Genomic DNA, 13,440 nt, shown 5'->3' with positions numbered 1-13,440 from the left:
CACCCCACCCCTCCTCCCCCTTTAGACGTGCATCTGCAGGACCAGAGGTGAAGGAAGAAGGTTTCTGGTCTGATCAGGGTACTTTTCTTCCAGAAAAACTCCACCCAGGTATTAAAGCAAATTTTAAACTGACCCTTGTATTCAATTATCTTTAAAAGGAAAGAAAATGGGATCCCTGGGTGGCTCAGCAGTTTGGCGCTTGCCCTCGGCCCAGGGCCTGATCCTGGAGTCCCGAGATCGAGTCCCGAGTGGGGCTCCCAGCATGAGCCTGCTTCTCCCTCTGCCTGTGTCTCTGCCTCTCTATCTCTCTATGTCTATCATAAATAAATAAATAAATAAATAAATAAATAAATAAATAAATAAATCTTTAAAAAAATAAAAAAATAAAAATAAATAAAAGGAAAGAAAAAAGCTATTTTATTGCATAAATATTTTTCTAATAGTATGAAATCATAATCTATGAAGCACTTACTTTACCTATAGAAATGTGTTACATGTACCCGTCTGAAGGTTTAATAAATCACCTCCTACACAGTATCACGGCTGATTAGCCAAAGAGTAGGTGATTAACTTTTAATGAGCAACAGAACTCCAAAGCATTTGCAAATACGGAGCTCATCACCTTTTTTTTTGAGATTTGTTTTCTGTTGGTGAGTACCGGAGAGTTTCTCTAGATTTCAAAACGAGATGTAGACATTACCGATGTTTGAAGGTCTCCTGGGGGGAATCATTGCTGATGGTGGCACCGAGGTTGGTGGAGTGAGATTTAGGGAAGGTGATTCTTGTAATCTGTCCCTAACGGAAGGGTAAGCACCCAGGGCCGCGTGGCCTTGCGCTAAATCACTGAGGTGACCTCTTGCCTTCATCTGTGCTCAGAGGGAACCTCGCTTCTCCCAGCTCGGCCTGCGGACCCGTAACCTCCAAACCACCACAGAGCTTTTAGAAATGCAAGCTCAGAGTCCTGGTAAGAGCAGCCCGGGTTCAGAATCTGCATGTTAACAGGCCTCCCTGTGACTCATACACACATTAGAGCTGAAGGAGGCACCGCGTAAATTAACTTCAGTGATCCCCTCTCCCATAATCCACAATTACACAGAATAAAAATCCCATATGGTGTTGATACTTCAGCAAGTGTTCCCAGCTTAGCTCAAAGGAAGATTCATGTCCTTGCTCTTTGCAGAGCTGGAAAACAGTTGATCGCTGTGGACACTTGTTCCCTCTTGTGAGCGTATGTGCATGCTGTTTTTGTGTGTTAGGCCGGGTTGAAGGAAAGCCAAAGTGACCAGGGGAAAGCAAAGACAATCGAGGGGCTGAAATAATATTTGTCCTCCATCTGTTCTCATGAGCTAGTTTTGAGATTCTAATGAAGAAGGCATATGGTCAGAAGTTGAGTAACATCATCATAACTCACGGTGCTTTGACCTTTACAAGTCAGAGCAGCACTGAGGGAGGCACTTGACAGGATGAGCCCTGGGTGTTATGCTAGATGTTGGCAAATTGAACTCCAATTAAAAAAAAAAACAACCACAAAACAAGTCAGAGCAGAAGCACCCTTCCCAGCTACCCAGGAAGAGCCAGGGGCAGCATCCCTGGGCGCTGGAGAACAGAAGTGACTGAGGTCCCCAGGAGACTATTCAGGAGTCAACATGATTAGGGAGAGCATAGCACTGGCCGTGAGCCTTCCTCCGATTGCCTTTAATTATCTTACGGACGTTACAGAACAGAGAAAGATGCAGAGACGGCTTTGGAATCCTATGGACACACTAGGGATGCCTAGAAATAACCGCCCTGTAGTCAAGATCTGAGAGTGAATCCATCTTTCCCTTTACGCCCGCACATGTTTTCATGGATTATCCTCTCATCCAACCAATGGCTTGAGCCAGGAACTGGGAATAATCTTTGACTTTCCTTCTCCATTATTCCCACCTCAGTTGATGAGCGAGGCTGATCAATTAAAAGTCTTACAGATTCCTTATCTCACTCGCTTCCCTCTAGTTCTCACTGCCATCCTTCCCCATGCAGGGTAACGTCGCATCCCGGGAACAGCCTTGCAACTAGCCACCTTGAAACTGGCTTGCTTCTCTCCTGATCCATTTGTCGTGGTCTGGAAGTCCATTTCTGATCTCGTCTCTGCAGAGCTAACGAGTTCCATCTCCTTTCAGTCCCCTACCTCTTATATGTTATTCATGTACATGAGTTTTAGTTTTCGGATCTAGTGTACTTTGCCTTCCACCCTTAGTCTTTCCATATGTGTTTCCCCCAGTTTGGTGAGCTTTCCTTTTTCAGTTTAGCTAAAGTATTACTCACCCTGCAAATCCTAACTTAGATTAAATTGAAACTAGGTGGTTAATCTGCATTCCCTAAAACAGAGAGCTTCTCATGGGAGCACGTGACTAGTGGAGGTTGGCTCCTCTCAGAGATCACGGGGAGGTGCCCAGAGTTTTACTGGGTCCTCGTTTTTTAGTAATAAACTAGCTAATGGATTTTAAAATTGACACTGCCCTATCAGGACTTTACTGGGTGGATGATACATTTCTTTCACAGAATGATTCCTCAACAGCATGATCTCAAACCACTCTTGTTCTTTCAGGCAAATAGAACATAAGCTGGGACTAATTATAAGAAAATCTGAGTGACTAAACAGATGGACTGTAATGCTATTTCTGGTTAATCATGTTCCCTGTGTTAATTGTTTATACATGGCTTTGATCGCATCATATCACAAAACAATAATCCAGAATTACAGCAGCCTCGTTCTCCACACTGATCCTCTTTACCACCAGTCACATAAACAAGTCTAGCGAGTGGATGTGCGGCCTTCTCTCCCCCTGGCATCCTGCACTTCGTTCTCAAAGGGAAGCTTTTAACCCCCAGAATGGAGCTCTGCACAGACCCACAGTTATACCTCATGTGAGCTGCACTTTCCTCTGATGTTTATCACCTTTTGTGCCTGGACTTGTCTCAAGATCCAACAATACTACCAAAATCAAGTAAGTTAATCTGAGATAGCTGGAATTCTGATCTTCCCATTCAATGAAAATTTTTATTTTTTTGTCCTTTTCAGGAACAAAATTATACCATGGAGTACACGGTTAATTTAAAAGAAGAAGAAGAAGAAAAAGACCCGCAGTCCTTCTGCAAACATTGTCTCCCTCAGTGAACTCACAATTTAAATTATTTTAAGAGAGGGGAAAAAAATGAAAAAGGCAACACAGAAATTCAGAGTCCTTCATCTGCGTCTTTTGGGGTGGGGATAGGGAGGATGGTCCGTAGTGGCTCCCAGGTGTGTTTTTACCATAAATGGATATCAGTTCCAACTCCTCTAACATGCACACAGTTTTCAATATACGGGGAAATCTGAAGCCAAGTGAGCTTTTCCGCTTTCTTCTGGTGAACATTTCACATGGCTATTGTGAGATGGTGTCTTCAGGAATTCCTCTCTTCGAGATTCCTTTTACTGGACATAATATCCCTCCCAACTTGGAAATGTGAGCAGGCCTATATATTTCCCATTTCTTGACTGTTCTGGCAATTTTCCCTGAAAGGGAGGAAAAGCCCTATAAAATTTCTTTGGGCCCCCAAAGCAGAAACATCTGCTGGACTCATGAGTAGCTTGTTGGCGCTGCTGCTCGGTCCTGGCCTGGAGTTGATTATCTCCCCGTTTCACCAGTGTCCGTGCACTCGGTGAGGAACGCAGAGAAAGGTTTCTGGGAAGACTCATTATAAATAATGAGAACACGGAAGAGAAGAAAGAGGGAAAAGGTTCAAGCTACTCTGGCCTGTGCATTTTGTAAGTCTCCTAAACTAAAATCATTAGACCAGCACACTGCTCAATTAGGACTCGAGACTGAGGAGATCAGGCCATTGCTTTCTGTAAATACAGCTGCTTGGCAAACACAAGTAAAAAGAATGACAGATTCTTTGGTTGATCTCTTTTCCTGCCAAGGGGGGAAAAATAGTTATTTTAAATGACACTCGAGGGAAAGGATTGGTTGCTGACCTGTCTGTAAGTTGCCAACCGCATGCTACCTGACGGTCAAGGGGGGCAGAGAGGGGCATTTTCTGGCTTGAGCGGGCAGGCATTTTTATTCTTTGAAATTGTCTAGCAGGTGCAAGGCACGTCCTGCTAGGAATGCTTACGTATGACAGAGTCCCGAGCTCCTTCCCAAATTAATTCCCTCCTCCCAGTGTACAGTACCACTTGTTGCAAGATTTCAGGTGTGCTGTCAATTCAATCAGATGAAAATAACCCTAGTCCTTTGCATCCTCCAGCAACTGACAATTTTATTATTTTTCTGCCATCAGTTTTGCTAATGTTAACAACTGACGGGGTCAAAATACTCTCTCTCGCCCTGATAGGATTTGAAGGAGGAAAACATATGAATCGATTAGATTTCAAAAGATTCACATTTTCAGGTAGACCTAATGGGTGTACGAGGAAAGCTAAAAATTAGTGAGCCATGCGACAATGTTTGTGGAATCAAGTTCGGTGGTTGTAAGTGCAGGTGACTTTTTCTCTGAGACAGAAGTTCGCTCATTTAACTGCCTCAGAAACCCCTGAAAGGCTTGTTAAAGCACATTTGAGGGGCATCTGGGTGGCTCAGTCTGTGAAGCACTTGCCTTCGGCTCCAGTCATGGTCCTGGGGTCCTGAGATCGAGGCTGCATCAGGCTCCTCACTCAGCAGAGAGCCTGCTTCTCCCTCTGCCTCTGCTGCCCCTCTGCTTGTGCTCTCTCTCTGTCTCTCTCTCTGTCTCTCTCTCTCTGTCAAATCAATACATAAACTCTTAAAAAGAAAATAATAATAAAGCACATATTGCCGAGTCCACTCCATAGTTTCTCACACAATAGGCCTTGGATGGCACCTTTCTTCCAGGTTCCCGGGTGCAGGCCGTGGGCAGGCCCAGGACCTCCCTCTGTAACTAAGGCTCTAAGAGATGTGAGAGGAGCCGAGTCAAAATCCCAGCGCTCATGTCTCCAAGGGTTAGGCTTCCCTGACTTGTGGGGCAATCAACTACTAGTCAGTCTGCAGTTAGATCACAGGCCCCCTTTCCTCTAAGCTTGGGTGCCAAGAGCATCTTCCCCTATAGTCTACCAAGCAAGGGCTCTATTTTCATGCTAGGATCATCGAAGTTATCATTCAACCCAGGCATTGTCCCTGGCACATCTATAGGTCTATATATCTATATTATATATAGACATATACATATATAATTGTTATATATAATTTTCTTCAATTGTAGCTTTTTGACAATTAATTGTGATGACTCAGTAACTTTTAATTCTTTTCATATTAAAGTCAATTCTACCCCAATATCCACCCCCTCATCCCCCTGTAAATACTTAGGGTCATAAACACCATAGGCAAGTCTCTCCTTCCCAATGAATTTGATTTCCCATCTCACGCCACCATCAACCTCTCACCTGTACCCACCTGGAGGGAAAGGTCGGCCTCCCTTTACGGTTTTGGCTGAGACTCTCATCCTAGAGGAGTGTCTTCTGTCCTCTCTCAACCAGTACCCACCTGCCTCTGAACCTTCCCTCACTGACTCCTCATGTTTCCACTTCTTTAATAACCCCCCACCAACAGCTCTGCTCAGTGGGCACGCACACAGATGCCTCATTTGCCTACAGGCTTTGCTCATGTAGTCGTGTTCATTTTTCACTGAAGACTACCTTTTAAAACAATTTTCATGTCTAGGCTGTTCTAATAGAAAGGAGGAGGGGAGAGGCTTCAAACATGCCTGAAATACTAATTCTCACACTTTAGACTGTGGAAATTATCTTTATATTAATTGAGAACAATCAGTGTGGAGTGGATTTTATTCCTGGAGCTTTGAATTCAGTTTTACCCAGTCACTTTTGACACAACAAAAGATATCGGTGTTCAGTATAAAAGCTCTATATTGATCTTGCTTTGTTTTGAAGTTATAGATAATTACTATATCTAATGATTTGGCTATGTAAGATACTAACATGAGGGGAAGTGGTAGACACAAGGAGAATTTATACTATTGTGTGACTTTCTTGCAGGTCTAAAATTAGTTCAAAATAAAATGTTAAAAATTAAAAGATGCAAGTATTCAAAAATCACTCTCAGCCTAGAGCCATTTGGTTCATATCATCTTAAAAATCTTGAGGTCCTTATGGTCTTTATAATAAGCCATAGGAATACAGTAAGTTGCCGAAACGTAGGTGTATCAAGATGAAACAGAGCTATCAAATATGCTTTCAGTTAAACTTCTATATTAGCAGAAACATTATCATATAAATAAACATTTGTGGTAGGGAATGCCTGGGTGGCTCAGCAGTTGAGCCTTTGTCTCAGGGCATGATCCCAGGTCCTGGGATCGAGTCCCATATCAGGCTCCCTGCGTGGAGCCTACTTCTCCCTCTGCCTGTGTCTTAGCCTCTCTCTGTGTGTCTCTCATGAATAAATAAATAAAACATTTAAACAAAAAATGTTGTGGTATTAAAAGAACGTTATCATCCCACACAGCCTGAGAGGCCCTGTGATGCCCATTGCCCATGCCTGACAGATCCACTGAGGACAAAGCTCAAGCTTTGCAAGGGCACGCATGGGCACAGAGGTCTGTGTGGAGGCTGGGGGTACCAGCCTATCCAGACTCCTCCAGGTATCTTGCAGCCATGGCTCTGTAAACTCCCGTCACCTCTCACCTGGGTGCCACCAGAAGGTGCCGCCCTGATCAGGGCAGGAGCTGCTAAACTCCAGTGTCCTTACCACATGGAGGGATCTTCCCTTCCACCAAGTCCCATCACTCTCTCCTCTCCTTCTCCAATTATCCCATTATCTTCTCCTTTTCACAAAACATCTCCCATCTTAAAGAATCAGTGAAAGCTTCCCGTTTCAATAAACCAAAACATGATGCTATTCTCCAACTTTCTGGGTATGGTTGGAGAATGAGGTGCTAACCTCAATACATCTCCCTCATAACATACTCTGTAATACATACATCTTCAAAGCTTATACTATATTATTAGGAATGTTAAGTATCTTGGATTGTATTAGGCTTTGATAGACTCCATAAATAAATACTTTGTTTTTTTAAAAAAAAGTCTAGGGCACCTGGTTGTCTCAGTTGGTAGAGCATGGAACCCTTTTTTTTTTTTTTTTTAAGATTTTATTTATTTATTCATAGAGACAGAGAGAGACAGAGAGGCAGAGACACAGGCAGAGGGAGAAACAGGCTCCATGCAGGGAGCCAGACATGGGACTGGATCCCGGGTTCCTGGGATCATGCCCCGGACGGAAGGTGGCGCTAAACCCGCTGAGCCACCAGGGCTGCCCCGCATGCAACTCTTGATCTCAAGGTCAGGAGTTTGAGCCACATGCAGAGCAGAGAGATTTCTTAAAAAAAAAAAAAAAAAATATATATATATATATATATATATATATATATATATATATATATATATGTATATATTATGTTTAAAATTACCAAAACTCTTCAAAAGGAAAAGATTACTCATATTAAATTTTCAAACTTTTGGTTTAGGGAAAAAGAGTGAAGGAGGAGGAAAGTAAGCATGGTCATTTGGGAGGGCGAGTTAGTGGGGATGTCATTATAGCTGAGATTATCAAATATTAAGGAATTATGATGCTTCCAAATCTCTAAAGATAAATCTGTTCCATATTGTATATTGCTATGTATTAATTTTAATAACATCTTCATTTTATAGATAAGGCAGTCTCTAATTTATTTAAATCAAGTTTGGCAAATATATGAAACACTTGTGACCATTATATAGTTGTTGGCCATGACAACTACGCTGAGCAGTCACAGTGGAGTCTGTAGTCCTGAGTCCTAAGGAATTCTCGAAACCCTGACCCGTAATACTCCAAACACCTACCATTTGTGGATTGGAGTTAATAAGTAGCCCTGCTGGATCTCTGCGTTTGCCTTGGGGAAAGCTTTTTCATTTTACTCTGTTTCTTACGTTGGCATTGTGTTACTTAGGGGTTACTTAGGTTAAATTGAAATGCTGTAACAAATACAATAGACGTTATATATTAAACAATGCTATAACACATAAACTTAGAAATACATATTGCAGGAATGCAATGGATGTTTCCTTTCTAGGTAATACTCTAAGATGTTTATTTCTGGTTCGTAAGAGGTGCACTATTATTAATGTCAATATTCAATGACCCAGGCTCCTTATACCTTGTGGCTCTCCTCTAGCTGCTTCATCCAGCTATAGCAAAAGGGAAGAAAGAACATGGAGAAGACAAACATCCATCTTGAAAGCCTTGTCTCAAACGTGATTCACATCATGGCCTCTCTCATTCTATTGATAAGGTCTAGTCATCTGGACTCATTTACCTTTGAGAGAGCCTGGAAAACATATTTAGCCATAATATCAGCTACAATCCTACTACTGTGGACGGGGAAGGTGGGTTTGCTGAGGGCCAGCAATCTCTGCTATAGGTCCTCACTGTCCTCTGACAGCAATTGGTGGAATTGTATGCAGTGATTTCACAGGACAGCCATACACCTCTGTCTTCTTGAACATATCATTAGAATGTAGATGTAGGTTTGGACAGTTGGGAAGCAAGCACCGGGAAATACTTGAAGATATGCAAAAAGATAAGGGTGGGTTAAACGTGTTAATGTATATAAATATATCGGTGTTCACCGTACTATCAAAATCTCACACTTGAATACATGGGATCAACAATGATTTGGCTTAGAAAAATTATACTGAAATTAAACTGCAAAATTTGCATTAGAATGTTTAGACATCAGTAAAAACCAGAAAAAAGTGTTGTTTTCTATAACTTTTAAAAGATTTTGTATTTCTGTACATTCTAATACATTGTCATGTAACATCTCATTACTGCCAACAACAGGAGCAAATCCAAAGAAATCAATGATTTCTTATTACGTTAATGCACGTTAGAAACTCCAAAGGAAAAATGTTGATTATTTTCCACTTTGAATCCCACATATTCTAATAGTGGCATCTCAGGATGTTAGAATGGAGTAGAGGTAGTGATATTTCCAATGCCAAGAAAGCCATTATCTGAAAAACCACCTCACAGAAGCCCAGAAATAATTATAAATACATGGGTCACCAGGCATACATGGGAAGAAAAGGGCTGGAAAGCAACACAAGAGCAGCATATATGTTTTTCGGCATACGGAAAGCACCTGATAAACATCAATGACTGTTAAGTGTGGGAGACTATTTCTAAACATAGAATATATTCGTCTTTATTTTCAGAATCCTATGAGAAATGTAAAGGCAAATTCTAATATCTGCTCATGGAAGAGCAACCACTTCCGAGTGGTCCCCAGATCTGTTTGCTGCACCAGCACCTCATCAGGAAATGAAACGCACACCCCCCTACGCTTAGCACGTGAGAACTCTGCCAGCACGGAACACATTAGGCCTCATCAAAATGCTTTTGGAGCCCATAAAATGCTCTGCTATACGGAAGCCACCAGAAGCAATTATTAAGTGACTGGGGAGATAAATGTAGCTATTAATACTGCACACCTGCCGCTCTCCCCTCTGCACTTTGATCTAACAGATGATGATTTGTAATGGCACAACCTCAACACCCACCCACCTGTAGTTTATTAGGAGACCAGCCAAGTAACAGTATTGCTTAGTTACCGGGAGCAGGGAGGTAGACACACACCGCGAATTTTTCTCGTTTCAGAGGTGATACCTTCCTCCAGAAGTCACCCTTAGCACCTGTGCTGCCCTTTGGTGAGCAATATGCAAATTAAGCATCCCGGTGGGCACATATGCCTCTTCCTATTCAAAAACTCAGGCTTTATGGATTATTCTATTGTTTTAAAATAGATGATAGTATATGTTATTTTTGTACAGTGTGTGTTTGCCCAGCTTATGCCCCAGAAAAGTCAACCACATTATATATTTTTCTGGTTAGCGTTTTCTTACACACTCTTTAAGCTTCATCTACAGGTGGAGCCTTTAAAGATATTTGAAAACATTAGAATAACCACATAACTGCCTCTTTAGCTGTAGGAGAAAAGCTATTAAGTTATTTTTGCATTGAACAATATGGGAAACATCGTCACATGACAAAAAGTTCAGGTGTCATGGAGCCTTTGAAATGACTCTGCGGTTTCACCTTTTAGATTCTAGTTAGGCTTTATTTGCCTCAAAATACCCTCACCATAAACTAGCACTGCAGAAGCAGAGACATTTTTTTGTGGCTCCATCTTTAATATTTTGTTGTCATAGAATGAGCTTAAGAATCCAGGGACAATAGACAAAGAAACACCAGGAGCATCAGGAAACTGAGTCATTTCAAACCAAAAGACTTCAAAATCCAGGTATGCCTGCTAACATTTTGTGAAAATTTATCATATATACTTCATGTCTCAGTGATCAGCAAAATAGATATACACAGAATGATGCTTTTTGCAAAGCATCTAAGATATGTATGAATGTCTCCTCTTTTTGACATATCTTTTCATTTGTAGATAATATTTTCATCATTATCATTAAAATTCCAAAACTGTGAGGTAAGTTAATTTGTAGTGTGTGGGGGTATGTTTATTTAAAATAATCTTCTAGATTTATTGTCTATGTCACTTGGAAACTTTTAATACTTGTACATTTTTTCCCTCCTAGAGCCATTTAAATTTTTCCCATATGAAAAAAAAGGGGGATTAATTCTTTAATTCACTTTACAATGATTTATCTGGTCATTTCCCTTTTAGCTGTGAAATCACTGAAGTAACAAGTTCTTCATAAATTCATATTCAGATGCTTCCGTGGAAATTTCAGTAGTTTCTGGGGGGAGGGGGGGCAAGGGGAACGACTAAATACAGGGATTTGAGTGATTTAGTCTATTTGAGTCTGATAAACTTCACATAGGAAATAAACCTACATAGTCTAAGTTAAGTTTGTGAGAGGGACGCCGGGGTGGCTCCATGGTTGAGTATCTCCCTTTGGCTCAGAGCATGACCCCGGGGTCCTGGGATCAAATCCTGCATTGAGCTCCCCACAGGGAGCCTGCTTCTCCCTCTACCTGTGTCTCTGCCTCTCTCGCTGTGCCTCTCATGAATAGATAAATAAAATATTTTTTAAAATTTTAAAAATAAGTTAAATTTCTGAGAGTAATCTTTGATACATAGTCATAAGCCTTAATCAGCAGAGAGTCTATTATATTACAGTGGCTGAAGTAACATAAAGATTTATTTTTGCATGTCCATCATAGGTCGGCTGAGGTCCTATACTGAGCAATGTTTTCGTCAAAGATCAAACCATCAGGGTAGGGACATGTAAAATTCCCTCAGGAAGAGTCTTATGAATGATGATAACTTTTAATGCCTGGACTCTGCTACAATTTCATAAGGAGCAAATGTTATGTATTTATAAGTAAATACATAGAAGAACATAAGTTATTCCTGTTTGAGAAGCTTGCTAGCTAATCATTTTAAAACTCATCTAAATTATCTATAGAAAATATTCTAAGAAAATACAGTGCTGATTTACTTGACTGCATGGAAACAATGTATTAAAAAGGCAGAGATATATGCATTAGAAATTTTGAAAAAAGCAAGATAGTTTATAAGTGTGAGGTAAATCAGTGAGAATAAATGTGTGAAATGATGGATTTAAATTAAAATAGTAGCAATGTTAACAGTAAATTCTTTTTTTTTTTTAAGATTTTATTTATTTATTCATGAGAGACACAGAGAGAGAGGCAGAGTCGTAGACAGAGGGAGAAGCAGGCTCCATGCAGGGGCCAACGTGGGACTCGATCCCAGGACCCTGGGATCATGACCTGAGCCAAAGGCAGACACTCAACCGCTGAGCCACCCAGGTGCCCCAGATTTTTTTTTTTAAATGCAACAATCAGTAATCTCCAATATAGTCTATAAGGAGGTTGGAAGTTGCCCCTCTGACCTAATAACAAATAAAAAGCTGAACAACTCAAACATCCAACAATTCTTCTTAGATTGTCAGAGCAGTGACCCGGCAAGGTGCTTCCCCCCAAACTGGAGAGACAGAAAAGCAGAGAGAGAGAAGCACAGTGAAAGCAGAACCTCCCACACAGAAACCACCACTGGCACCAACACTGAGGTAGCAAAACATGTACTATAACTGATGAATTGCTGCAGGTTTGGTGAGGACAAGATTGAGCGCTAAACACTCCATGGAGACACAATCATAGGCGAGCCCTCACATTTTTTGTAAGTCTTACCTCCAGAATTTAGAACAGGTAATCAGTGAATTTCAGAGAAAAAAATTCCCCCCTGCTTTTGCCAGGGGGAGGAAAGAACCATTGTGAAGTGCCCTAGAACATTCTGCTTTTAAAAAGACCTGCCTTCAAGGACACCATTTGCCAGAGACTAAACTATTGGTGTCATCAGAGCCTAGCTGATCTGAGGAAGGAAAATACCAAACTCCAGCCCACTCTACCATCCTGTCTCACTCTAAGGTGGGAACAAGGAGAAGCACTTGCAAAGTTCACTGTTCAGAGGCATGGGTTCACTAGAAAACTAATCACAGGACTAGAGAACACTTTCCCTCCCTCCATCCTCACCACCAAGTCACTTAAGGACCATTATCACACTCCATGTGACCCAGCATATCATGTTGGCCATCAAGAAAAAAACTACAAGGCAAAAACAAGCAAACAAACAAACAAAAAACAGAGTAGGAAGAGACAGAGATGCATCAGGTCAGACATGGTAGGGATACAAGAATTTTAAGACTGGGAATTTAAGATAACTATGATGAATATGATAAGGGCTCCATGGAAGAATGCATATATTAGAAAAGAAGAAAGATATAAAGTCAATAATCTAAGTTTCCACCTTAGGAGACTAGAGAAAAAAAGAGCAAATTAAAGTATTTAACAAAAGGTAGGCAGAAGAAAAGAAATAATAAAAATTAGAGGAAAAAAATCAGTGAAATTCATTTCTGAATTGATTAGTAAAAAAAGTATATTTTTTTAAAAAAGAATGATCACAATATGATCGTTTTCTAAAGAATTTGTAGATATTTCTAAAATTAAAGGCAAGATTCTCCTTATGTTTGATATAAACATTTAAAATCCAAAATTCTCATTTCAATAACAAACTTTCATGTGGAAATACTAAATTTAGTGATTAAATACTAAGGCAATATAAGATCTGTAAGCTTCTTTCCCAAGAAATGTGATTTATGACTAATTAGGTTTGGGCATCATTAATACTCAAAATTAGAACTTGGTACAATTACATGTAAATATACTTGATTTCATTTAGGTCTTGCTGCCTGACAAATCCCCCCTGTTAATTTACAAGCCCCTCTGGAGCTTCCCAAGCATAAGCTGAAACCAGCTCCCTGAGCCCATCATAGGAGGAGGGCAGAGAGAAACAGAAGACTCAGACCGGTCCCAATGCATCGGTGGCAGGTTTCTTAAGCAGGGGAACTTAGCCCTAGGTTTG

The sequence above is a fragment of the Canis aureus genome, chromosome 35 (assembly GCF_053574225.1).
Source record: "Canis aureus isolate CA01 chromosome 35, VMU_Caureus_v.1.0, whole genome shotgun sequence".
Taxonomy (NCBI): domain Eukaryota; kingdom Metazoa; phylum Chordata; class Mammalia; order Carnivora; family Canidae; genus Canis; species Canis aureus.
Note: the sequence above shows the minus strand (reverse complement) of the source record.